The 25440-nt window shown below is 46.3% G+C and overlaps 1 protein-coding gene across 4 annotated transcripts in view; it reads left to right on the forward strand.

Annotated features, from left to right (window-relative positions):
• The first annotated feature begins 12131 nt into the window (after positions 1 to 12131).
• Positions 12132 to 25440, forward strand: part of Nsd2 (nuclear receptor binding SET domain protein 2) — a 118985-nt gene continuing 105676 nt past the window's right edge. For 2 of the 4 annotated variants that reach the window (XM_045161468.1, XM_045161470.1), the window contains exons 1-2: positions 12141 to 12245; positions 12989 to 13058. The gene's annotated coding sequence lies outside the window, so the exon portion shown is untranslated. Of the gene's footprint in view, positions 12246 to 12988; positions 13059 to 25440 lie in introns of all 4 variants that reach the window. The other 2 variants (XM_045161471.1, XM_045161469.1) reach the window with 2 other exon arrangements.

The raw sequence follows: 25440 nt of genomic DNA on the forward strand, positions 1-25440 counted from the left end.
GGGGGAAGTTTTCTTCTATGATTTTGTTGAAAATGCCTACTATGCCTTTGGAGTAAAATTCTTCTCCTTCTACTGTACCCTGAATTCATATGTTTGATCTTTTTATAGTGTCCCAAATATCTTGAAATTCCCATTCATACTTGCCTATTAATTTGTGTTTCTCTTTGTTGGACTCTATTAGATCTGCCACATGGTCTTCTAGTTTAGATATTCTGTCCTCTCCTTCATTCATTCTACTGGTGAGATTTTCTACAAAGTTTTTTATTTCATTAACTGTGTTCTTCATTGCTAGTAATTCTGACTGGGTTTTCTGTATTATTTCTATTTCCTTATTTATGTCTTGTATTGACTTCCTCATTTCATTAAATTGGTTTTCTGTATCTTCTTTGATTCCTTTGATTTTATTCTCTTTCATTCCTTAGGTTTCCTCCCTGATTTCTTTGAACATGTTTATAATCATGCTTTTGAAATCTTTCTCAGGCATTTCCTCTAACTTGTTCTCACTGGAGGTCATTGCTGATGCATTAATACTTTTAGGTGGATTTATATTGTCTTGCTTTTTAGTGTTTCTTGTGTTATAATGTGTATATTTTTTGCATCTTGGATTAAATTAATGCTTGGATTTTGTAGCTAGCTGGGTATTCTTAGCTGTATCAATTGATTTTTGATATTATATATTTTCAGGGTAGGAGCTTAAGGTGTTTGGTGTGGCTCTTAAGACTCTCAGAGTATCCACAAAAGTGTTCCTAGGGGTTGAGTTTCCCTGCTATAGGAGTATTCAAGTAGGCTGAGTGGAATAAAATACAGGTAGATTCTAAAATTTAACTAAACACTGCACACATTCAATCAAAAACAGCCCCAAGTATGTATGCAAGAGTAGTTATTATAACAACCAGATCCTCTAGCGACAAAGAGGTTAAGATTTCTGGTCTGTTGAGGAATCCAAGTCAGCTTGTGACCAAATGAGACCCTTCCCTGGTGCAATCCCAGTTACCTTGGATGATTTTGGTCTCAGTCAAGTTGCTGCCTGGGTCGTCGGGCTGCTGTTCTTTTTTCTGGAGCTGGGCACTGGCTTTTCCTGTGGGGCAAACCAAGCCTGGCAACTGTGGCCCTGCAGATCAGTACCCCCGCTGCTGGAACTGCTGCTGTTAAAGCTGCCGCTGCTGTATCTGTTACTGCTGCTGCTAAATCTGCTGCTGCTGGGTCTGTTGCCGCTGTTGCTGAAGCTGCTGCTGGGTCCACTGCTGCTGCTGCTACTACTGCTGTAATTGCCACTGCTGGAGCCACTGCTGCTGCTGAAGCTGCTGCTGCTGGGCCCACCACCTCTGCTGCTGCCACTGAAGCTGGTGCTGCTGGATCTGCTGCTACTGGATCTGCTGCTGCTGGGGCTGCTGTTACGGCTGCCAGAGCCGCTTATGTTACTGCTGGACTCTGCTCCTGCTTGGATCCCACTGTCGGCTCAAGTTGGCGTGGCTGGGTCCCGGGACTGCTGCTCTGTTTGCTGGAGCTGGGCACAGGCAGTGGGGGAGGGAGGGAGACGCAGCTGCTCTAGTTCTCTTGCTGTTCCACATGTTTTTCTACCTTGTGATCTGCTCCTCCATTGTTCCCTGCCGCTCTCCCTTCATGTTTCTTGAGTTGCAGAGAGCTCTTGTGTGAGTGGAAGCTCCCCTCACCTGGCTTTTCCTGTGGCTCGAGCTGAACCTGGCAGCTTTCTGGTGCGCTACCACCACCGAGGTTGGCGGACCTCCCAGGGCCGCTTTTGCTGGCCTATGCGGGCTCTGGATGCTCTGTAACTCTTCTACTTCTCTGCTGTCACTTCAATTTCCTATACACCTCACTCTTAGTAAAAGTGTGTATTTTGCTGAGTTTTTTTGGTCTTTTTCCCCCCTAGGCTGCTTTGGTGTGGTACCTATGCCGCCATCTTAACCGGAAGTCCTTCCCGTTTTTCATTTCTAAAATTTCTAACTGGTATTTTTAAATTATTTCTATTTCCTTACTTATATCTTGTATTGACCTCCTATTTTATTAAGTTGGTTCCCTGTGTTCTCTTTCAGAAGTTTGTTTATTTCTTTAAATCTGTTGGTTTCTTCTTTGATTTCTTTGAGTATAGACTTAATCCCTTTTTTTAAAAAATCTCTGCCAGGCATTTAATCTAAAATAGTCTCACTGGGGATCATTTCTGATGGATTTATAATTTTTGGTGTATTTGTATTATTTTGATTTTTTGTGTTTCTTGTATTATAATGTGGATATTTTTATATCTTGAGTTAATTTGATGCTTGGGTTTTCTAATTATCTGCAATGTTCTTTGCCGTGTAAATCCAACTTTATATATTTTCATGGTAGTAGTTTAAGGTTCCAAGTGTAGCTTTTATACTCTAAGAAAATAGCACAAGTGACCCTAGATGTTGAGTTTGCCTGCTATTTAAACATTCTAGTAGACTGGGTGGAGCAATTTACTGGCAAGTTCTAAAATTCAACTGAGCAATATACACATTCAATCCAAACCACCACAGAGTATTTATGCAAGAGTGGCGATTAAAACAAACAGATAATCTAATAAAACCAAAGTTCCTAAGGGTGTGTGTTACCCAACACCCTTAATCCTGTCAACTGGGAGGTTGAGATTTCTGATCTGAAATGGGTTTCAGGTTAGCCTGAAGCCAAGTTAGACCCTGCCCCCAATAATGACAGAAGAAAAAGACAAAGGCCTTATGAATCAGGAAATGTCAAAGGCAACAATAATAAACCCCAAAATACAACTTATTTGAGACTGATAAAGCCAACCAGGAATATATAATTTATAACCTGCCCTGACATGTAAAGAGAGATTAGCACTTGCAATGCAGGTCTATCTATGTAACTGCCTTTGTGTAAGCAGGCCCTGTTACCTTTTGGGATGGCTTCCAATCTCACCAATGCTGAGTGCCTACCCCAATCCCTGTGTTGCGCTGTGGATCTGGTGTTCTGAGTAGCTGTGCTGGATACTGTGTAGCCAGGGACTGAAGAGTTCTCTGGTGGTTCCTTGCAGCTCTGGCAGTTGAGGAATGGGAGACTATACAGGATGACTAGAGTTGTGCTGCAGTTGCTCTGCTGGTCCTGTTTATGTTCTTCAGCAGCTGCTCCCACTACTTTTTCTTTTATGTTTCTTGATTTTTGTAAGGAAGCTGATATGAGTGGAAAATCTCTCCACCTGGTTTCTGCTCCTGCAACACTGTGCTGGCCGGGCAGGTGGGCACAGGCCAGGGCTGCTGGGGCCTAGGTGAACCTGTGGTTGGTTTCCTCCTTTCTGAAAGATCTTACTCTCTCCTGCTTCTCTGCTGTGTTTGATATAACTTATACACCTTCACTTTTTGGTAGAAGAGTGTATTTTGCTGTTTCTCTGTTTATCTCCCTCCCTAGGCTACTTTGGCATGGCTCCTATGCTGCCATCTTACCTGGAAGTCTCAGAAATGTTATTTTTGAGTAGGTTCTCATTCTAGTCCAGTGTTGCAGTCAGGTTCACATTGCTGGCAGACATCACCCAACCAAGAGAAGATTCTTGGAAAAAAGAGGGTTTTTTTTTTGGTTTACAGGCTCAAGGGGAAGCTCCACGATGGCAGGGGTAAACGATGGCACAAGCAGAGGGTAGACATCACCCCCTAACCAACATAAGGTGGACAATAGCATCAGAAGAGTCTTCCAAACACTGGCATGGGGAAACTGGCTATAACACCCATAAGACTACCCCAACAATACACTCCCACCATTAGACATTAACTCCCAAACCTCCATCAGCTGGAAATCTAGCATTCAGAACACCTAAGTTTCTGGGGGACACCTGATTCAAACCACCACACCCAAGTTTGACATGGAACTCATTCTGTAGCCCAAGCTGACTTTGAACTCACAGCAATCCTCTTACCTCTTCCTCCTGAGTGCTGAGAATAAAGGTATGCATCACCATACCTAGCTTTAAAATTTTTTTTTTAATTATTTGCAAGCAGGAAAACATAGACAGAAAGACAGAGAGAAAGCCAGGTGTGGTGGTGCACACCTTTAATCTCAGCACTCAGGAGGCAGAGGTAAGAGGATTTCTGTGAGATCAATGCCACCCTGAGATTACATATTGAATTCCAGGTCTGCCTGGGCTAATGTGAATCCCTACCTTGAAAAAGAAAAAAAGAGAGAATGAGAGAGAATGGGCATGCCAGGGCCACTAACCACTGCAAAAGAGCTCCAGACAAATACAACATCTTGTGCATGAGTACTGGGGAATTGAGCCTGTGTCTTTAGGCTTTGCAGGCAAGTGCCTTAAACACTGAGCCATCTCTCCAGCTCTATTTTTTGGTTTTTGGAATAGACTCTCATTACATGACTTCGGCTATCCTAAAGCTTAGGCTCCTCATGTCTCAGCCTCCTTTGACACATGGTGTTGTCAGAACTCTAGTTTTTGAGTTAGAGGCCATCTTGGGATTACAAAGTGAGTTCCAGATCAGTCTGGACTGGAATGAGACCCTACCTCAAAAATAAAAACACAGGGCTGGAGAGATGTCTTAGTGGTTATGGCACTTGCCTGCAAAGCCAAAGGACCTAGGTTTGATTCCCCAGGACCCACATAAGCCAGATGCACAAGGTGGCACATGCATCTAGAGTTTGTTTGCAGTGGCTGGAGGCCCTAATGTGCCTATTCTCTCTCTCAAATACACACACACACACACACACACACACACACACACACACGCCAGGGGTAGTGGCACATGCCTTTAATCGTGGCACACACCTTTAATCCCAACACTTGGGATGCAGAGGTAGGAGGATCTCCATGAGTTCGAGGCCACCCTGAGACTACATAGTGAATTGCAGGTCAGCCTGAGCTAGAGTGAAACCCTACCTGGAATACCTCCGCCCCCCCACCCCGGAAAAAAAAAAAAGAAGCAATGGGACTTGGAGGCAGAGCATGTGGAAATGGAGGACACAACCCTCAAGCCTTGTGCAACCAGCTTCTGAGTCCCGGTGGTGTTGACTAAGTTCAAGGAAAAGCCATTGCTTCAAAGACACTGGCTGATGAATTAGTGCTTAGCAGAACTCCTGCACATCCATGCCTTTTTGCAAGAAAACCCTGACACCAGAGCAGTGGACCCAAGAGCAGCAGAAATGAGGGATCCAGGCCTTCACAGTCATTAAATTATAAAGAAGAAAAAATAAATTATTTTTTATAAAAGAGAGAGAAAATTAACACACTAGGGTCTCCAGCTGTCCACAAATGCAACCTTATATACTTGTTTCACCTTGTGCATCTGGCTTATGTGTTGGTTTGGAGAGTTGAACATGGGTCCTTAGGCTTTCACAGACAAGTACCTTAACCACTAAGCAATATCTCCTAAAAACATGAGCTGGAGAGATGGCTTAGCTGTTAAGGTACTTGCCTGTGAAATCCTAAGGATCCAGGTTCAATTCCTCAGCACCCACATAAGCCAGATGCACAGGGTGGCACATGCATCTGGAGTTCATTTTCAGTGGCTGGAGACCCTGGCACACCCATACTCTCTCCGCATTTTTTTTTTTCTTTCCTGGGGTTGTGTCTCACTGTAACCCAGGCCCAAGCAGTTAAGGTAAGACCTTTCTGCAGAGGTAGGAGGACTGCTGTGAGTTCAAGGCCACCCTGGAACTACAGACTGAGTTCCAGGCTAGTCTGGGCTAGAGTGAGACCCTCACATGAAAACACACACACAGAAGAAAAGAGACTAACTGGAAAGAAGGAAGAAGGGATTCAGTGGAGGGTGGATTTGAGAGGGGAAGAACTGGGGTGGGGTGAGAATTATCATGGTTTATTGTCTATACTTGTGGAAGCTGTCAAAAAATTTAAAAGGGGAGATGGCTCAGCTGTTAAAGGCACTTGTTTGGAAAGCCTGATGGCCTGGGTTCTGTTTTCCAGTACACACATAAAGCCAGATGCACAAAGTGGTGCATGTTTCTGGAGTTCGTTTGCAGTGGCATTAGGCCCTGACATGTCCATTCTCTCCCTGCAAATAAATAAATAAAATATATATTTTTAAATGTTAGGAGCCAGATGTAGTGACACACGCCTTTAATCTCAGCACTCTGGAGGCAGAGATAGGTAGATTGCCCTAAGTCTGAGTTCAGCCTGAGACTACATATTGAATTCCAGGTCAGCCTGGGCTGGAGGGAGACTCTACCTCAAGTTAAAACAAACAAACAAAAATCATGGCTGGGCATGGTGGCCCACACCTTTAATCCCAGCGCTTGGAAGGCAGAGGTAGGAAGATCGCCATGAGTTCAAGGCCACCCTGAGACTACAGTGTGAATTCCAGGTCAGCCTGAGCTAGAGTAAAACCCTACCTTGAAAAAAAAAAAAATCACCGTGGAGATTGCCCAGTCGATAAAGGCGCTTGCTTGCACAGCCTGTAGTCTGGGCTCAATTCCCCAGTTCACACATAAATCCAGATGCTCAAAGTGGTGACCCCATGCTTCTGGAATTCCTCTGCAGATGCTGAGTGACTGTCCTCAGGCCCACAGCCTTTGCTGATCTTGGTCAGACTCTAACTTAATCTACCAAAGATGGTCACCAGTCCAGAAAAGAAGTGGTCCAAAGCACTGCAAGCACACGGCTTAGGAAAAAAGTTGTTTTTTTTCCCTTTCTTCTGCTGGTGTGGGTTTTAATTTCCTACCATTTTCTTTCTTTTTTTAATGAAATAAATAAAACATTTATTTATGTATGTATTTACTTGAGAGAGAGGGAGAGAGAGAATGAATGAGTACATCAGCCACTGCAAACGAACTCCAGACATGTGCCACTTTGTGCAGCTGGCTTACATTAGGTACTGGGGAATCAACCCTTGGTCCTTACACCTCGCAGGCAAGTTTCTTAACCCGGAAGCTCTCTCTCCTGGTCCCCTGATTAGAAAAGTAAGTGCTACTGTAGCACAGAGCCATGCTTCTTTTGCCAAGACCCGAATGTGTGGGCAGCGCTCGTCGGGCTCCATACCCTGCGTGGTCCTTGAGCCTGTGGCATTCCTCCGCAGAGAGAGGGCAGCCGTGGGAAGAGATGGGACTTCAGCCCTCGATTCGCTCCCTTCGCTTTGATAGACAAAGCCGGCGGACCAGGGACCATGAACAGCCGGCCGAAGCTTGCTATGAAAGAACCCGGAGGTAACCGCGCCCTTCACAGGGCCAGAATCGTTGTCCGTTCCCGGTCGGGAGTAACCAACTGGGGCATGTAGCGGGTACCAGCGCAGGGCGTAGCCCCAGTGGCGGGACCAGGACGGGGTCGTGTTTAACCACAGGGGCGGGATCTAGGCGGACTGTGCTAGACCCTTAGGTCTCTAAACCTAAAGGCGTGTTGGGCGCCCTTAGGCATCTCCTGGTGCCTTAACCAAAACTTGTGAGCCCCACCCTGCTCCCAGGACCCTGCTCGGGTTCCTATTACTCAAGTCTCCTCCATGTGCGGGAAAGTTGCGTGCATGTCAGCCGCTCCGACCCTCCTTTACTATAATTGGGAAGGCAGGCAGGCTAGAGCCAGCGGACCCCTTCGCCCCCCTCCCCCTCCCCCCATTCCTACCTGACAGTCATTGCTTCTTCCTTGACTCAAGAAAGTAAGTACTTTGCTCTTACAGTCACCATTTTACAGAGTGCCAACCGGAGTTCAACTGAGGGGTTGGATTATATCCCCACAAGGGTTATCTTCAAGTCCTAACCAGGATACCTGTTATTTGGAAATGGGGTCTTGGGAGATGTAGACTGCAGTCTTCATAGGAAGAGAAATCAGAAACAAAGGATAGACATGCAAGGAAAAGGCCACTGGATGATAGAGGAGAAGTTAGAGTGATGCTGACACAAGCCAAAGATAGCATGCAAGTACCAGATGGCTGGGAAGAAGCAGGTAGGCAATGGCCAGAGCCTCCTGCACTGATCATAGCCAGGGTTTGGGCTTTACCTTCCAGAACTGTAAACCAGTAAGATTCTGTTGTTTGGTGGCTTAGAAACCAATAATGGGGAACAAAGTGTCCATCTTCAGAGATAACATTGCCACCTGGGTATGAACATGGAGCGGGGGCAGGTTAGTCTGGGAAGGGGTCAAGGAAGGCTCTGGAGCCAGGCCTAGCAGGCATGGTTGTGATCCTAGCCCCAGGGTGGGAGTAAGTCAGGAGGATAGAGAGTTGGAGGCCAGCCTGGACTACCTAGTGAGTCTCTTTCTCCAAACAAAACAAGAGAAAGAATTATACAAAGAGAAAAAAGAGGGGGCTGGAGAGATGACTTAGAGGTTAAGGTGCTTGCTTACAAAGCCTAACATACCTTTAATGCCAGCACTTGGGAGGCAGGGGTAGGAGGATCACTGTGAGTTCAAGGCCAGCCTGGAACAGAATGAGTTCCAGGTCAGCCTGGGCTAGAGTGAGACCCTACCCTGGAAAGACAAAACAAAACCTCATCTCTCAACCAAGAACTGGGGGGAGGAAGGGGAAAGAAGTTCAGTTTGATACAAGGGAGTGGCACTCAGAGTTGGCTCCATAACCCAAGAGTTCTGCTGGCTTGGGTGGTCTCCTCAAAAAGCAGTCTTGGTAGGAGATAGGTCAGCAGTTGTCCCAATTTGTGTTTTTTTTGCTTTTTTTTTTTTTTTTGAGGTAGGGTCTTGCTTTAGCTCAGGCTGACCACTACATAGTTTCAGGGTAGCCTTGAACTTATCCTCCTACCTCTGTCTCTGAGTACTGGGATTAAACATGCACCACCATGTCCAGCATCTGAGCTGTGGTTATGTGGAGGTGACTACTGGACCATGATGTTCACTTCAGGCCTCTCAGTCAGGACTTGGGTATGTGTTTGGAGTGTGGGGTTCTTAGACAGATTTCAGTCCTGAGTCCATCTTTTCTGCCTAATGGGAACTCTGGCTCAGTGGAAGTTTGGCTTCAAGACCTTGCAAACTGCCCACTAATTCTGAGGTGTTCCCAGGGGACCTGAGTGGCCTTTTCCTGGGTGGAAGCTTGGGCAGAGTCTAGCCTGGGGAAAGTGAGGCTTCCAATGTGGAAAGGTGAGTGGTCAGGGCTAGGAAGGAATTGTTGGGAATGCTGGGAATGGGAGGTCCTCTGGCCCTCTTCAGTTCTGTCTGGGATCTGGGCCTCTCTTTCCCCTCCCTTCTTGGCCACCTGGGGCATGGGAGGAGGGGCAGCCGAAGCCAGCGGTTTCCACTTGGAAGCCCTCTTTATTTGGCCTGGGATGGAGAAAGACTGGGGTCAGAGTGCACACATCCCCATGGAAACAGCAATGAGCCTGGCCCCTGGGGGACCCCAGCCCTGGTAGGTGGTAGAGAGGCCAAGCAGGGTCTCAGGGGGGCTCCTTTGGTTAAGGGGCATGGGCTTTACCTTTGGCAATAGCTCTTACAGAGAAGTGGCAGCCACAAGACTTTGGGGAACAAGGAGGCTAGTGGACTTCTGTCAGGGCCATGTGGAGCAGCATGGAGCAGACTGTGCCTTCCAGGGCTGCAGGCCTGTGTTAAGGAAGGTACTGAATGCAACAGCCAGAATGTGGACTCTTCAGAGTAGGGACAAGAGCACTGGACAAACCAAAAAGGGATCAGCTGTGCTGCTGTTGTCTGTCCTGCCTTACTTGGGGCACATCCAGAACCAAAGAGTCCCACCAATCTTCCTGAGGATACCCTCTGAGATCCCCTTCTCAGTTAGCCTCAGAGCTTAAAGCCCGCCTGTGAATTCAAGCAGGTGCCCTACAAGATGCAAACTGTGACTTGGGTTCCCCTGGGAGCCTGCCAGAGTTATGTAAGTTTGGGTGGATAAGGGTCTTTCTCCCAGGATTTCACTCATGGAATCCTGCCTGGGCCTTTTCTTTCCTGCTCTGGAGTATACAATACACAGGCCAGGGGTCGGTGGGTTTGGCTGGCCAGACTTACTAAAGAGGGCTCAGGAAGGTTCAAGCTGAGAATAAAAAGACTAGCTCCAAATAACTTTCTTCAAGAAAATCCAGCCAGGCATGAGGGTGCATGCCTTAAATCCCAGCATTCTATTTGGGAGGCTGAGGTAGACGAATCGCTGAGTTCACAGCCAGACTGGACAAAGCAAATTCCAGGTCAGCCTCAACCTGGGCTAGAGTGAGGCCTTGCTTCAAAAAACAAACAAACAAAAAATCACACTTGCATGTTTTGAATACATTTATCTTTTTTAAGTTTTTATTAGCATTTTCCATGATTAATAAAAAATTCCCATGGTAATTCCCTCCCCCCCACCCCCCACACTTTCCCCTTTGAAAATCCATTCTCCATCATATTACCTCCCCATCACAATCATTGTACTTACATATATACAATATCAACCTATTAAGTACCCTCCTCCCTTCCTTTCTCTTCCCTTTATGTCTCCTTTTTAACTTACTGGCTTCTGCTACTAAGGATTTTCATTGAATACATTTATATGTGTTGACTGTACTGTTTTAAATGCAGATCTTTTGGGAAAATTGCATCTACCGCCAAATCTTAAATCAAATGAGCTTGTAGTATTCTATGTGTGCAGTAGGAATTGGCAGAGCACTTGAGCAAGATGGATCCAGGGCAGGAAAAGGGACCTACCAGCCCCCTCTACAATCAGAGGGGTTTAGCTAGCCATTGTCCAACTAGACACCTTCCATGTGCTTCATTCATGTGGCCAAGTTAAGTACTGGCAGGAAACATGGTAGGGCAGGGCATCTTACTGGACTCCACACTCTACACAGAACTCACAAATGATTTGGAAGGCCTTGTGAGGCCTCAATATGAAAGAGAAGTCTATGACTCAGGCTCCCAGGTCTTGCTTATCATGGATAATGCGTGGACTTGAGGGCCTTTTTTTCTCATTCCACAGGCTAGAGCAACAGACCAGGAGCTCTCCCGAAGATGAGTGGTGGTAGTGATCAGGTCTGGAGGCTGTGAATATAGAGAAAATTACAAAGATACAAGCAAGGTGTTTGGCTGAGTCCTGGCTACAGCACTGGTTCCACACTAGGACAAGGTATAATGTGCTTTGGTATGTGAGGGTGATCTGGCTGGTTCCTGGTTTGAAGGAGGTGAGAATGCCACAGCCTGTACTTCTGGATGTTCAGCCTTTTCTAGAGACCGCTGTAGATGGTAGACCAGAGGACCCTCGTTCCAGTTCTCAGAAGCCCTTAACCACTAAGCCATCTCACAGCCCTCTTGGCACCCCTTATACTCCCCACAGCAGCACCTAGAGTTGAGGTGTGGACATCAGTCTCGCATGACAGGAAGCAGAGGCAGGCATGGCCCGCTGCCCCTGAGAGCTGCCTTGTTCCAGCGATATCGGAGACGGGGCCCGAACTTCCGTACTCCGGGCCTAATTTGCAACTAGCGGGTAATAGACCTCCCGGGACCACAGCCTTTCGCTTTCCAGACTGCGCCCCGCGCGCGCACGCTCCGCGTTCCCCGGCCCGCGGACAGCTAGCTGGCCAAGCGCATGAACGCGGCTGCGTGTCACTGGAGACGCGGCCACCTCACGCTTCCCCTAGTCCCGAGCGGCTCATCTCCTGACAAGGGATCTCCACCGCCGTTGACAAGCCCACCGCAAGGCGAGGCCGCGCCCCGCCCGAGTAGCCAAGGCCGGCCATCCACGCCGGAGCGGTACAAGGCTCCCTCCCGCCGCTAGCGCTCCCGGCCCGTACGCAGGGCGGGGCTGCCACCTCCCGCGCTCCCCGTCCGCTTTTGGAGCCGGCGCCCGCGTCCGCGCCCACGCCGGGGCTCCCGGGCCGCGCGCGGCGATTGGGCGGCGGGCGTGACGTCACCGCGCCGGGGCTCACCGCGGTAGCGGAGCTGGCCGCCGCCCGTTTGCGGGGCGCGAACCGGAGCTGGAGGCGATCTGGACGGGCGCGTGCCCGACGCTCCCACCCGCGCTACGGCCTGCGGTCGGCACCGCGCGGCCCGCCGCCCGTAGCCCGCTGCGCGGGGCCCCGGAGTGGATTTGAAAAGCCCGGTCCGCGGGCGCCTGGAGGCGGCAGCCAATCAGCGGCGCGCACTTTTCCCGCGGCTTCTGGGGGCGGCGGCGGCCCCGGCGGCGGCGGCAGCGGGCGGGAGGCGCGGGGGCGGGGTCGGCGCCGCGCGCGGAGAGCCTCGGCCTGGCCGCGCTGCGCCCGCCGCCGCCGCCGCCGCCGCCGCCGCCCCCTCCTCCCAGCCGCCCTGCCCTCCGCGGCCTTGCGCCCGCCGACACTGCCGGACAGCCCGTTGCCGGACAGCCGACAGAGGATGCGACGCAGCGCAGGTCACTGGGGCCGCTGGCCAACCGCCGCGGGCGCCAACCGCTGGCCAGGGACGGGGAGGCCGGCCGTGAGGCCGGGAGAGCTGGGGAGCGAGGCCTGCGGGCTGGAGGGAGCTGTGTGAGGGGATGAGGGGCCGGTGGCGCGGGAGGCCTGAGGAGGACGCGAGGCCTGAGGCGGCGGCGGAGGGGCCGAGGCCTGAGGCGCCGGCTGGACGCGGAGGGCCGGCGGCGGCTAACGGGGCAGCAGGCGCGCGGCCATGTTGGGCCCGCGGGTCGGGGCTGCACCTGTGCCGGGCCGGCGGGCGACCGCCTTTGTTCCCGCGGGCCGGGCGGGCCTTTGTGCGGCGCGGGGCGCGGGGCCGGGCGGCGCGGTGGGAGGGGCGGGCTGAGCGGCGCTTTTTGTGTGCGGAAGCGCCGGGCGTTGACACTCGCGGTGCCGGCCGTTGGTCAGCGCGGCGCCCCGACCGCCGGCCCGGGTCTGGGCCTCGCAGGTGGGCCTGTCGTCGCGCAGCGCCTGGGCCTCCTCGGGGCGCGCTCCCTGCTCGCTACGCAGCTCGTAGCCCCGAAGGCGCAGGGCGCGGCGAGCTGTGGGGCGACTGGCTTCACTCTCTAGCAGGAACGTACTGAACTGAACGGTGGTTTGAAATCTCAGCATTTAAAACATGCTAGTGTTGAGTTTCGGTGAAAAGAAAATGGATGAGGTATTGCATAGGACCCATTGCAACTGAGCTTTTCTCCCTTCTCAGCTCAAGACGAGGTTTGACATTGGCGATGAATCAGTATCAAAACGGATGTTCTGACAGAAATCGTTTTCAGGTAGATAATTTGGAGTGTGTGCATGTTATAACGGACCTTGCAAAGAAGACACTAATCTGTTGCCGAGTGAGTTCAGAATTAGGGTGAGAAGTTCCTGAGTACTGCCAGTCTAGTCCCAGACTTTCAAGGCCCTGCTTTTTAAACAAGCTAATTACCATAACTATATTTCATGTATTTGAAATAAAGTTACCAACATGAAAATAAGTTAGAAAATAACTCACTCATGAAGCCAAGACTTTTAGCTTTTTAATTTTCCACACTTAAACTTTTTTTGTTTGTTTGTTTGATTTTTCAAGGTAGGGTCTCACTCTAGCCCAGGCTGGAATTCACTCTGTAGTCTCTAGCTAGCCTCGAACTCACAGCTACCCTCCTACCTCTGCCTCCCAAGTGATGGGATTCAAGGTGTGCCACGTTTAAACTTTTATGGGTACATATATAAATTGATGAGAGTAGCAATATTCTTAAAAGCACAACTGTAAATTAATGCGAAGGAAACAAATCCTGTAAGCACAGACCTTGATATGTTCACCCACTTACAAGACCCAGAGAGTTCAAATCTTAACTGCCAAGTAGTGATTAAGGCGACTCAGGCTCTTTACACTGGATTATTTTGAGTCATTTCCTTTCCTTTTCTTCCATTTTCTCTACCACCCCACAGTCTTCAGTTTGAGCTTTGATGGCTAAAGAGTGAAAACTTTATTTGTGAGTTTCTCTAAGACTTTTTGAAAAATTCTTCGTTTGGCTTCTGATTTCAGTAGCCAGCATTCCTTTTTTTTGTTTTCTTTTTTTTGGTTAGAGTCTCACTCTAGCCCAGGCTGACCTGGAATTCACTATGTAGTCTCAGGATGGCCTTGAACTCACAATGATCCTCCTATTTTTGCTTCCTGAGTGCTGGGATTAAAGACATGCACCATGTCCAGCTTCCAGCCCCCATTAAAAAAAATTATTTGAGAGAGAGAGAGAGAGAGAGAGAGAGAGAGCGCGAGCATGCATATACCAGGTCCTTTAGCCACTGAAAAGCAACCCCAGACACATATGCCACCTTATGTATTTGGCTTACGTGGGTACTGGAGAATCAAACCTGGATCTTTAGGATTTGCAGGCAAGTGCCTTAACTGCTAAGGCATCTCTCCAGCCCAGTATTCCATTAAAAAAATTATTTGATGAGGTCAGGTGAAGAGATTTGAGTAAAGGAAAGGTGGAAGAAGGGCTAATCAAAATCTAAGAGTATGCAAATAAATCATATGGAAAAAAAATTATTTGAGAAGGGAAGACGAGAGGGAGTGTGCACGTGCACATGCCAGCCACTGCAAAGGAACTCCAGATGTATGCGCCACCTTGTTCATCTAGCTTACATGGGAACTGGAAAATTGAATCTGGGTCCTTAGGTTTTGCAGGCAAGTGTCTTAACTGCTAAGCCATTTCTTTAGCCCAATATTCCATTAAAAAAAAATTATTTGTTTGCAAGCAGAGAGAGAGAGAAGAGAGACAGAGAGAATGGACATACCAGGGCCTCCAGCTGCTGCAAACGGACTCCAGATGCAGGCGCCACTTTACATCTGGCTTTACATGGGTACTGGGGAATTGAATTCCAGTTGTTAGGCTCTGCAGGCTAGTGCCTTAACAGCTGAGCCATCTCTCCATCCCTCAATGTTCCATTTTAAGTGTATCAGATAGTTTCATGAAGTTCAAAGAATAATGGACAATTCCTATGTGTACACATGTGATATGTGTAATGTATTACAGTGTAAACTATCAAAATGACCTTTGTGGAGTAATACAAAGAAATACAGTAAGGCTACATGAGTGTCTACTAAGGTTATACAGCTAAGTTTGTAGGGCTATTAAGCCACTGCCTGCTGAAATGTGAGGAAACAAATGAAGATTAAGTCAGAATTTCAGAATGAGGCAGAAATTAGGAACCGGTAGGTTACTTAGGGAGGAGTGAGTTGAGTCTTTCATACATTCAGATGTCCTCTCCTAGAAGTAGTCAGGCTTTAAAAAAGGGTTACTCACATGACAGAATGTGAACTAATTAGTTACTTCCTTTTTACAGTTTTGACACTTCAGTGTAAAACATATGAATGTAGGTGGAATTAGAGTTACTAAGAAGTGCTGGTGAGAGGATTGAAGACACTAGTAAAATGTGTTCTATATGAGCTGTAGGATTGAATCTCTTTACCAAGGTAGAGCTCCTCTAAAAAGATGATGCTAAAGAACAGAATCCAAACTTATTTCACTCTATTCTTTTTTTTTTCTTCCTTTAATACAGCAAATGACTTTTCTGAGTGTTGAAGACAGAAGTCTTTCTGTTTTTTGAGACAAACTTAAAAAAAAAAATCTTAATTTTATTCATTTATTTGAGAGAAAGAGACAGAGAGAGGGAGAGAGAATGGGTGTGCCAGGGCATCCAGCCACTGCAAACAAACTCCAGACATGTACCCCCTTGTGTATCTGGCTTACGGGAGTCCTAGGGAATTGGACCTGGGTCCTTTGGCTTTGAGGGCAAGCGCCTTAACTGCCAAAGCCATCTCTCCAGCCCTGAACCAAACTTTTATGTAGCCATGGGTGGCCTGGAATTTACTATTTCAACCAGGATGGTCTTGAACTTTGGATAATCCTCCTACTTCTGTCTCTTGAGTGCTTAGGTTACAAACCTAAAACAGCATGACCAATGCCCAGCACTTTTATTTGAAGAAAGGTCTCTAGCCTAGGCTGACCTGAAACTCACTGTATAGCCCAGACTGGCTTTAGATTCCAGATGATTCTCCTGCCCAGCCTCTGGAGTGCTGGGATTAAGGGCATCATCATAAAGCTCTGCTATGTTAAAAAAAAAAAAAAATTGAGACCAGGACCTTGAACCTACTAGGCAAGCTCTTTACCACAGAGCTACATCTCTAGTCTTGGAAACAAGTTTTATTTATTATTTTTTTTGTTTTTCGAGGTAGGGTCTCATTCTGGCCTAGGCTGACCTGGAATTAACTGTGTAGTATCAGGTTGGCCTCGAACTCACAGCAATGCTCCTACCTCTGCCTACTTAGTGCTGGGATTAAAGGTATGTGTCACCATGCCTGTCTATTTTTAAAAATTTTTATTTATTTGCATGTGTGTATGAGCATGCCAGGGTCTCTTACTCCTGCAAATGAATGCCTGTTTGGTTTTATGTTGGTGGCTGGGGAATTGAACCCAGGGTGGCAGGCTTTGAAAGCAAGTGCCTTTAACTCCTGAGCCGTCTCCCCAACTCCAGAAGACAAGTTTTTTTTTTTTTTAATATTTTATTTATTTGTTTGAAAGAGATAGATAGATAGATAGATAGATAGATAGATAGATAGATAGATAGAAAGAAAGAAAGAAAGAAAGAAAGAGGCAGATAGATAATGGGCACGCCAGGGCCTCTAGCCACTGCAAAAAACTCCAGACAATGCACTACCTTGTACATCCATCTTTATGTGGGTAATGGGGAATCAGAGCTGGTCCTTTTGGCTTTGCCAGCAAGCACCTTAACTGCTAAGCCATCTCTACAGCCCTGTTTGTTTCTGAACCTGGGTCTTACTCTAGCCCGGGCTGAACTGGAACTCACTCTGGGGATCCAGGCTGGCCTTGAACTCAAGGCACTTCTCTTACCTCAGACAAAATGGTTGCCATCATGCCAGGTAGAAGACAAGTTTTTTAAAAATACTTGTGTGTGTGTGTGTGTGTGTGTGTGTGTGTGTGTGTGTATGGATGTGCCAAGTCAGTGACACTTTATGTCTTGCTTTACATGGGTTCTGGGCCATCAAACCTGGGCTGGCAAGCTTTGTAAGTAAGCACCTTTAACCATGGAGTTAGCCCCCTTGAGCCTTCGAAGATGTGATAGAGATATTTCAGTTCGGAATATTCCTCCATCACTTCTTAGCAGTATGGTGCCTTTTCGGTCCTCCCAGTGGTCACTGCCATCCGAAGAGAAGCTTCACTAAAAAAAAGTGAGGGTATGACTGGATGGCTTAGCAGTTAAGGCATTCCCCAGGACCCACATGAGCCAGATGCACAAGGGGGCACATGCATCTGGAATTTGTTTCCAGTGGCTGGAGGCCCTGGTGTGCCCATTCTCTCTCCCTCTCTCTGCCTCTTTTTCTCTCAAATAAATAAATGAAAAAAAAGCAAAAAGAAAATTCTAAAAAAAAAAGTGGGAGTAGCAATACAGGTATGAACATTAAGAAAAGTGCTTACAGAGCAGTTTAGGGAGCATAATATATGCATTTAGCCAGACAAGAGCAGGTGTTACACTCCTAGGGCTCATGACCTCCCTCACCATAGGCTTTTGATTAGGTTTTCAGTACCAGGCGTGTATTCCCTCCCATGGAGCTAGCCTCCACTCCAATTAGAGAACAGTTGGTTTCACCCATAACAGACATGCCACTATCACACTCATTGGATTATTTGGCCTGGCTGGCCAAACTTAAGGTTTGCAGTGTCTAGTGTAGTTTACTGTTGTTTATCACTGCTGATGACTTCTCTCTCCCATGAAGCTGTGTGTAGCATAGCTTTTTCCAGCTTTCTGTCAGATAGTCTACAGGGAGTTTTTTTTTCTCTCTCTCTTTCTTTCTTTCTTTCTAATTTATTTGAGAGGGACAGAGAGAGAGAGAGAGAGAGAGAGAGAGATTGAGAGAGAGAGAAAGAATGGGCGCTCCAGGGCCTCCAGCCACTGCAAACGAACTCCAGATGCGTGTGCCCCCTTGTGCATCTGACTAACATGGGTCCTGGGGAATCAAGCCTTGAATCGGGGTCCTCAGGCTTCACAGGCAAGTGCTTAACTGCTAAGCTATTTCTCCAGCCCCGAATATTTCTTTTCTAATTAATTAATTAATTAATTCCCTCCCTTCCCCCACTTTCCCCTTTGAAACTCCACTCTTCATCATATCCCCTCCCCCTCTTAATCAGTCTCTCTCTTTTTTTTTTGTCTGCATAATAGTCTTTTTTATTTTGATGTCATGATCTTTTCCTCCTCTTATGATGGTCTTATGTAGGTAGTGTCAGGCACTGTGAGGTCATGGATATCGAGTCTAGAGGAGCACGTTGTAAGGAGTTCTACCCTTCCTTTGACTCTTACATTCTTTCTGCCACTTCTTCTGTAATGGGCCCTGAGCCTCAGAAGGTATGATAAAGATATTTCAGGCTGAGCACTTCTCTGTCACTTCTTAGCACCATAAACCTTCTGAGTCATCCCAGGGTCACTACTATCTGAAAAGAGAAGCTTATCTAACCAAAAGTGAGAGTAGCATTAATATATGGGAATGAACATTAAGAGAAGTGCTTACTGGGTAGTTTGGTGAGCATAGTATATATATTTAGCCAGACAGCAGCAGACATTACACCCCTAGGGCTCATGACTACCCCTATTGTAGGTTTTCAGTATCAGGGATGTATTTCTTCCCATGGAGTGGGCCTCCAGTCAAATTAGTGGTTGGTTTCCCCCATAACATGTGCCATTGTTGAACCCATTGGCTCATTTGCTGGCCTGGCTGGCCATATATAAGGCTTGCATTGTCCACTGTTGAATATCTTCACTGGTGATTTTTCTCTCTCCCATTGAACTGCATGAAGCGTGGCTTTTTCCAGCTTTCTGTCAGCTGATCTACATGGAGAAGTTTTTCACCTCAGCTCCAGCTTGAATTCTCAGTGACCTTGCAGCCAAAACATGTGGAATCTTCAGCAGTAGGGTCTTGCCATCTATTTCTGGTGGGAAACCAAGAGCCTTGGTAATGGCCTGTAATGTTTTAGGGGAATCATGGACCTTCCTAGCCCACGATTCACTGGAAGGTATCTTGTCCCTTGCACTGAACATTTTCTAGTAATAGTGTATGGCTTCTGGGTTTGCCATTGTCCAAAAAAGTAGGTTTCCATATGATTGACTCATAGCATCTTGATCCCCAACTCCCCCCCGCCCCCCAGGTAGAGTCTCACTCTAGTCCAGGCTGACCTGAAATTCACTGTGTAGCCTCAGGGTGGCCTGGAACTCAAAGTGATCCTCCTGCTTCTGCTTCTGGAGTGCTGGGATTAAAGGCGTGCCACCACACCCAGGCTAGCATCTTGAATTTTTTTTTTTTAATTTTTATTAACATTTTCCATGATAATAAAATATATCCCATGGTAATTCCCTCGCATCTTGAATTTTAATTAACCTTCCCCTACCCTTTTACTAAGTCTCTTCCCCTGACCTCACTTTGGCCATACCACCCCCAGTAATCTTTTCATCTAATACTTACATATATAAAATACCATCTCTTTAAGTCCTCCCCTCTCCTCCCTCCCTTATAGCCCCCTTCTAGCTTACTGGCTTCTGCTGCCAAGTTTTACTCTAACTTACATACAAGTCTAAACATTTGTAGCTAGGATCCACATATGAGAGAGAACATGCAGCATTTGACTTTCTGGGCTTGAGTTACCTCACTTAGTATGATCCTTTCCAGATCCATCCATTTCCCTACCAATTTCATAATTTCATTTTTCTGTACCTCTGAATAGAACTCCATTGCATAAACATACCACATCTTCATTATCTGCTCATCAGTTGAGGGACATCTAGGCTGGTTCCATTTCCTAGCTATTGTGACTAGAGTGCCAATAAACATGGATGTGCAAGTCTCTCTGTAAGGTAGTGTGATGAGTCCTTAGGATATATGCCTAGGAGTGGTATAGCTGGGTTTTATGGTAAATCTATTTTTAGCCATCTCAGGAACTTTCACACTGGTTTCCACAATGGCTGTGCCAGTTTACATTCCCATCACCCGTAGAAAGGTTCCTCTTTTTCCGCATCCTTTCCAGCTTTTATTGTCATTTGTTTTTTCTTTTGTTTTTTGAGGTAGGGTCTTACTCTGGCCTAGAACTGTGGCCTTGAACTCACGGAGATCCTCCTACCTCTGCCTCCTGAGTGCTGGGATAAAGGCGTGTGCTACCACGTCTGGTGTCACTTGTTTTCGTGATGATAGCCATTCTGACAGGAGTAAGCTAGAATCTCAAAGGTTTTTTTTTTTTGGCTTTTCAAGGTCGGGTCTTACTTTAGCCCAGGCTGACCTGGAATTCACTATGTAGTCTCAAGGTGGCCTCAAACTCATGGCAGTCTTCCTACCTCTGCCTCCTGAGTGCTGGGATTAAAGGCTTTTGCCATCATGCCCAGAGTCAAAGTAGTTTTAATTTGCATTTCCCTGATGGCTAAGGTTGTAGAACAATTTTTAGATGTTTATATGTCATCTGTATTTCTTTCTCTTTTCTTTTCTTTTTGTTTTTATTTATTTATTTGAGAGTGACAGACAGAGAGAGAAAGAGAGAGACAGAGAGAGAGCATGGGCGCGCCAGGGCCTCCAGCCACTGCAAACGAACTCCAGACTGCGTGCACCCCCTTGTGCATCTGGCTAACGTGGGTCCTGGGGAATCGAGCCTTGAACTGGGGTCCTTAGGCTTTACAGGCAAGTGCTTAATCACTGAGCCATCTCTCCAGCCCTTTTTTTTTTTTTTTTTTTGAGGTAGGGTCTCACTCTAGCCCAGGCTGACCTGGAATTAACTATGTAGTCTCAGGGTGGCCTTGAACTCACCGCAATCCTCCTACCTCTTCCTCCAGAGTGCTGGAATTAAAGGCATGAGCCCCCACAGCCCTTTTTTTTTTTAAAAAAAAACAACTTATTTTTATTTATTACAGAGAGAGAGGGAGGGAGGGAGGGAGGGGGAGAGAAAGAATGGGCACACCAGGGCCTCTAGCCACTGCAGACAAACTCCAGACACATGTACCACCTTGTGCATCTGGTTTATGTGGGACCTGGAGAATTGAGCCTGGATCCTTAGGCTTTGCAGGCAAGCACCTTAACTGCTAAGCCATCTCTCCAGCTCACATCCTTTTTTTTCGAGGTAGGGTCTCACACTAGTCCAGGCTGACCTGGAATTCACTATGTAGTCTCTGGGTGGCCTTGAACTCATGGTGATCCTCCTACCTCTGCCTCCCGAGCGCTGGGATTAAAAGCATGCACCACCAAGCCCAGCTCATAGCCTTTTTTTTTTTTTTTTTTTTGGTTTTTCGAGGTAGGGTTTCATTCTAGCTCAGGCTGACCTGGAATTTACGATATAATCTCAGGGTGGTCTCGAACTCACAGTGATCCTCCTACCCTGCTTCCCAAGTGCTGGGATTAAAGGCATGAGCCACCATGCCTGGCTCACAGCCTATTTTTTAATTAGGTTGTTTGATTTCTTTTTTTTTTTTTTTTCCTAAAGTTAGGGCCTTACTCTAGCCCAGGCTGACCTGGAAGTCACCTGTAGTCTCATGATGTTCTTGAACTCAGGGTGATCCTTCTACCCCTGCCTTCCAAGTACTGGGGTTAAAGGCCTATGCTGACACTCCTTGATTGATTTCTTACTAGTTTTTTGAGTTCTTTATATATCCTGGATATTAATCGTCTGTCAGATGTATAGTTGGCAAAGATTTTCTCCTGTTCTGTAGGTTGCCTCTTTGTTCTGTTCACAGTATCCTTTGCTATACAAAAGCTTTTTAACTTTATGAGTTCCCAGTGGTTGATTAGTGGCTTTATTTCTTGAGCAACTAGGTCTATTCAGAAAGTCATTGTCTATGCCAGTATGTTCAAGTATTTCCTCTACTTTTTTCCCTAGCAGTTTCAGAGTTTCAGGTCTGATATTAAGGTCTTTGATCCATTTGGACTTGATTCTTGTGCATGGAGAGAAAGAAGGATCTGTTTTCATCCTTTTATCTATAGATATCCAGTTTTCCCAGCACCATTTGTTAAAGGGACTCTTTTCTCCATTGAATATTTTTGTCACTTGTTGAAAATCTGATGGCTGTAGCTGCCTGGATTTACATCTGGGTCCTCTTTTCTATTCCATTGATCTATGTGTCTGTGCTACTACCATGCTGTTTTTGTTATTATGGCTGTGTAGTATAACTTAAAATCAGGAATGGTGATACCGCTAGCTAGCTTGCTTGCTTGCTTGCTTGCCTGCCTGCCTGCCTGCCTGCCTGCCTGCCTGCCTGCCTGCCTTCTTTCTTTCTTTCTTTCTTTCTTTCTTTCTTTCTTTCTTTCTTTCTTTCTTTCTTTCTTTCTTTCTCTCTTTCTCTCTTTCTCTCTTTCTCTCTTTCTCTCTTTCTCTCTTTCTCTCTTTCTCTCTTTCTCTCTTTCTCTCTCCCTCCCTCTTTCCTTCCTTCCTTCCTTCCTTCCCTCCTTCCCTCCTTCCTTCCTTCCTTCCTTCCTTCCTTCCTTCCTTCCTTCCTTCCTTCCTTCCTTCCTTCCTTCCTTCCTTCCTGTTTTTCAAGATAGGGTCTCATACTAGTCCAGGCTGACCTGGAATTCACTATGTAGTCTCAGGGTGGCCTCGAACTCATAGCAATCCTCCTACCTCTGCCTCCCAAGTGCTGGGATTAAAGGCATGCACCACCAGATTTATTTTTGTTGCTCAAAATTGTTTTGGCTATTCAAGGTGTTTTTGTGCTTCCAAATGAATTTTAAGGTTATTTTTTTCTATTTCCATGAAGGATGTCATTGAACTTTTGATGGGGATTGCACTAAATGTGTAGATTGCTTTTGGTGAGATTGACATTTTCACAATATTGATTCTTGCAATCCAAAAACAGGGGGTGTCTTGAAGACAAGATTTTTTTTTTTTTTTTTTTTTGAGGTTGAATGCCAACATTTGACCTATGTCTCTGGTTTTATAAGTCGTGTTGTAGCAGATAGAAGCTGAGTATCAAAAGGAAAGTGTGAGGCAAAGATGGCTCTGCTTTAACTGGGGAGGCAAGCCTCAGTTTGCCAGACAATGTGGTTTCTTTTGCTCTTCATGGCTAACTCAAATGGTAAATGGAAATTAGCCATTGAAACATTGAAAGCATGTAATTGTAACAAGTGATAACATGGACCTAGAGTTTCTAATGTTGTTCCTTGCTGATTTCTCTGTATCACTGGAATGTAAAAAGATTATAAAGTTTATAAAAATACAAAAGCAAGGGGTGATACCTAAGCACTAATTTAGACTCATTTTTTTTTTTTTACAAACTATCAATGTCTTGTTTCTCTTTTTGGGAATGGTTATTTATTTATAGAAATATTGCGGAGGAAAAGATGTTGGTTACTCAGGGACTCATCAACATTTTGTATTTCATTCTTGGTTACAGTTTAGTTTTTGAGAGTCTGTTGGTTTGATGAACTTTGTTCTAAGTGTGCTAGCACACACTTAAACGCTCAGTACTAAGCAGGCTTGTAAATTTGAGGCTATCATAGACTACAAAGGAGACCCTGTTTAAGCCAAAGCCATATTTCAAATCAACTTTGTGTTTTTTTTTTCCCCAGGCTGACCTGGAATTCACTGTGTAGTCTCAGGGTAGCATTCAACTCACTGCGATCCTCCTACCTTTGCCTACTGAGTGCTGGGATTAAAGGCCCGGCTTTCAACTTTGTTTTTGAGTCTGCTTTGCTAAAACCAGATGGCCCCTGATGAGTTTTCAAAATATGTTAATTTCTGTAATTCTTAATAATTTCAACGAAACATATAAGGATAGAAGTTTAAAATGTTGGTTGAGCTAAATGATGCCTAGAAGTCATAATTCCTGCAACAAGACTCCCTAGTGGTAGAAAAGGTAGCTTTTCTTTCCGGGACCTCAGGTTTTTGTTTTTTGTTTTTCCCAAGGTAGGGTCTCACTCCACCCCAGGGTGACCTGCATTTCACTATGTAGTCTTGGGTTGATCTCAAACTCACAGTAGTCCTCCTACCTCTGCCTCCCACTTGCTGGGATTAAAGGTATGTATCACCATACCTGGCTTGGTCTCTGTTTTTATCTGTTCTATCCATACTGGTCCCTTGCATGTCCCAAATCCCTCAGACCACCACATTCCTTCTGCTTAAACTGTTCCCTAGATCCCTGTGTGATTTGTTCCTTACCCTCTTTTAGGTTTTTGTTTAAACTTCTCAGGTACCTGATCACAAGTTTAGAATATTCCCTCCCTATGCTGGGGAGATAAGTCAGTGAGTTAGAGTACTTGCTGTCAAGCATGAGGACCTCAATCCCTGGCACCTGTGTAAAAAACTTGGCATGACCATGGATACCTGTAACTTGAGCCCTGAGTAGGGCAGAGAACAGGAGGATCCTTGGGGCTTGCTGGTCTAACAGAAAGATGAGCTCCAAGTTCAGTGAGAGACTCTGTCTCAAGGAAACAAGGTAGAACACTAAAAGAGGACATCTGACCTCCACACACCTACAAGTCTGTGCACATGCATGCTCCACACACACTGAAAAAAAAATACTCCCTTGCTTTAACATTTTCTCTGTAACACCTATTTTATGTGTTACTTGTTTTCCTTCCCATCTCCATTAAGACATCTGTGAAGGTGGAGACTTTGTCATTTCTTAGATTACTGTCATATTCTCCATATTCTCAGTGATGAGATTGATACTGGAGGGACTGGTAGCCTTCAGTCCTTGTGTGATATTTTTATTTATTTTTTATTTATTTATTTATTTATTTATTTATTTATTTATTTATTTATTTATGCATGTGTGTATGTATGTATGTATTTATTAGAGAGAGAATGGGCATACCAGGGCCTCTAGCACTGCAAATGAGCCCTAGATGCATGCACCACCATGTGCATCTGGCTTACATGGGTACTGGGGAATTGTACCTGGGTCCTTAGGCTTTGAGGCAAGTGTCAATCATTAAACCATCTCTCCAACCCATTGTGTGATATCTTAAAAGTGGTGTGGAGCTGGGTGTGTTGGCATACACCTTTAATCTCCGCACTTGGGAGGCTGAGGTAGAAGGACTGTTGTGAGTTTGAGGCCAGCCTGGAGCTACAGAATGAGTTCTAGGTCAGCTTGGGCTACCTAAAAAAACAACAACAACAACAAAAAAAGTGGTGTGAATGAAGGCGGTGATAGGAGCATAAACTGCCTCTGTGTGTGAAGCTTGAAAGAGGAGAGACAGGTCTAGGGAGATTGTTCAGTCAATAAAGTGCGGCCTGTGTTTGATCCTACTGCTGGGGCGGTAGGACACTCTTGCAATCCCAGTACTGGGGAGGTAGAGATAGGAGGATCCCTGAGGCTCACTGGCTAGTCAGTCTAGTCTGTTTTATAAGTTCTAGGCTAGTGAGAGACTCTTGTCTTAGAAAAAGTGGATGGACTGGGGAGATGGTTCAGTGGGTAAAAGTGCTTACTATGCAAAAGCCTGACAACCTGAGTTTGGAACCCCAGAACCAATATAAAAGCCAGAAACATTAGTGAGTGTGTGTAATCCCAGCCCTCCTATGGTGAGCTAGGAGACCGACACAGGAGAATGTCAGAAGTTCATAGGCCAGTTAGCCTGGTGTACAAACAGTAAACCAGAGACCCTGTCTCAAACAAAGTGGAAGGCCA

Source organism: Jaculus jaculus, chromosome 11, assembly GCF_020740685.1.
Source record: "Jaculus jaculus isolate mJacJac1 chromosome 11, mJacJac1.mat.Y.cur, whole genome shotgun sequence".
Taxonomy (NCBI): Eukaryota; Metazoa; Chordata; class Mammalia; order Rodentia; family Dipodidae; genus Jaculus; species Jaculus jaculus.